Raw genomic sequence first — 2,452 nt, 5'->3', positions numbered from 1 at the left:
GCAAATGAGTATTTATTACTATTTAGTGTTTTAAGGTATTGTTTTAATATGAGATACTTCACATACATTGCCCCAACTCTTCCTAAACGCCCTGAAAGATGAGTGTTATTAGCCTCATTTTATAGATGAGGCTCAGAGAGGTTAAGTAACTGTGCAAGGCTCTAGGTGAGTAGTGGACTCAAAATTAAAATCATAGCCTGTCTGCCTCCAGTTCTTATTCAACTATCATATTTTAGATGGCATTTAAATGAATGTGATCGTCTTATAGGCCCATCATGTGGATGCCTCCAGGGCAGAACCAAAGCTGGGTTTCTGAATTTATCCTGCTTGGCTTCTCCAGTGACCCCACAACCAACAGGATCCTCTTCAGTGCCTTCCTTCTTCTTTACCTGAGCTCAGTCCTGGGCAATGGGCTCATCATCACCCTGGTATGCCTGGATATGCATCTCCACACTCCCATGTATTTCTTCCTCTGTATCCTCTCCCTGCTAGATATGGCCTATGTAACTACCACCATGCCCCAGATGTTAGTGCATCTTCTTTCTCTATCTCAGACCATCTCCTTTGCTGGCTGTTGGCTACAGATGTACATGTTTGGTGCCCTGGCCTTGACTGAGTGTTTTTTCCTTGTAGTCATGGCCTATGACAGATACGTGGCCATCTGCTATCCACTGCGTTATATTGTCATCCTCAGCTGGGGCCTGTGCACATGACTGTCAGCTGGGACCTGTGGTTTCTTCGTCTCTCTTATCCACACTTTTTTCACCATGAGGCTGCCATACGGTGGGCCCAACAGGGTCAACCACTACTTCTGTGAAAGCCCCTCAGTACGAAATTTGGCTTGCATGGATACACACCTCATTGAAATGGTGGACCTAGTCATCAGTGTTTTCATGGTTGTTGCCCCACTGTCCCTCATTGTGGCCTCCTACATCCGTATTGCCCAGGCCATTGTTAAGATCAAGTCCATGCAGGCCCGCTGCAAGGCTTTCTCCACCTGTGCTTCCCACCTGACTGTGATCACATTCTTCTATGCTCCAGCCACCTACCTCTACATGAGGCCCAATGCAAGCTATTCCCCTGAGCAAGACAAGCAGGTATCACTCTTTTATAATGTGTTCACTGTCCTGCTTAATCCTGTGGTCTACAGTCTGAGGAACAAAGACATCAAGGGGGCTTTTCTCAAAGTGATGGGGAAGGGTAGAGTGGCCTGGTGAATTGGGAGGCAGGCAGAGTCTAAGGTAGAATGCCCAATGTTGAGAAAAGGTGGAGTATCTATAATGCATGAAACCAACATTATACATCTGAAACAAAATAGTACTTGGTCAGTTGCACAAAGGTGGAACATGAAACCAACATGGCTGTCTTGATCAAGTTGATACACTGTGGCACAATAACTCAATCTCAGTGGGTTACAACAGTGAGAGTTCATTTATGTTCATATTCAATGTCAGATGTAAATAGACTGTGGCCTTCTGCCACCGGATTCTTGGATCCCACCCAAAGTAGGAGGTTCTATCTTGAAAATGCTAGTCTTATGACAGAGAGAAAGGAATAATGGCTGAAATATTAATACATGATAGTTCTTTTTTAATGTTTTTATACATTGTTTCCTTTTTTAAATTTTGAATTAGAGGATAATTACTTTACAATATTGTGATGGTTTCTGCCATATATCAACATGAATTGGCCATAGGTATACATATGTCCCTTCCCTCTTGAACTTCACTTTCACCTCCCTCCCTAATGTTTTAATACATTTTTTTGAAGAATATGACAGAATGATCAGAAGAACAATAGAATAATATGTTACATAACAGGTTATTGCAAAGAATATACAGCATGGAACCATGTGAGTAAAATATGTATGCATAGGAGAAAAATACAACTTTTGATAATATTTTATATATAATTATCTTTCAGACTAGGTAAAATTATACTTGTTAGGTTACAAAATTTTTAGAAACTAAGATGCATCACATTAAAATGGAGGCATAAAAATTAATCTTTAGTCATTTAATTTCATTCTCTAATCTATTTCCATGTTCTCTATTTAAGTGAGAATGGATGTATGCTGACGCTTATGAAGGAAGAAATAAAGACAGATAGGGAACATTTCTTCCAGCTTACAAACAAGAAGGCATAAGGGAAGATATATTTTTTCCTTTCTTTTTAAATTGAAGTATAGTTGATTTACAATGTTGTGTCAATTTCAGGTATACAACAAACTGACTCAGTTATATGTATATATGTATACATAAATCTATTTTTTTCAGATTCTTTCCTCTTATAGATTATTATGACATATTGAAAGTAGTTCCCTGTGTTATACAGTAGGCCCCTGTTGGTTATCCATTTTATATATAGTAGTGTCATATATTGATTCCAAGCTCTGTGTTTATCCTTCTCCCCTGACCTTTACCCTATGGTAGAGATAAGTCTGTCTTCTGTG

The 2,452-nt window shown here is 39.5% G+C and overlaps 1 pseudogene; it reads left to right on the top strand.

Moving 5' to 3' along the window:
- Positions 1-275: 275 nt before the first annotated feature.
- On the top strand, positions 276-1,217 carry LOC133041491 (olfactory receptor 2A12-like; annotated as a pseudogene).
- Positions 1,218-2,452: the final 1,235 nt, after the last annotated feature.

The sequence above is a fragment of the Dama dama genome, chromosome 20, assembly GCF_033118175.1.
Source record: "Dama dama isolate Ldn47 chromosome 20, ASM3311817v1, whole genome shotgun sequence".
In the NCBI taxonomy this organism is placed as follows: Eukaryota; Metazoa; Chordata; class Mammalia; order Artiodactyla; family Cervidae; genus Dama; species Dama dama.
This window is presented reverse-complemented; position numbering and strand designations above follow the sequence as displayed.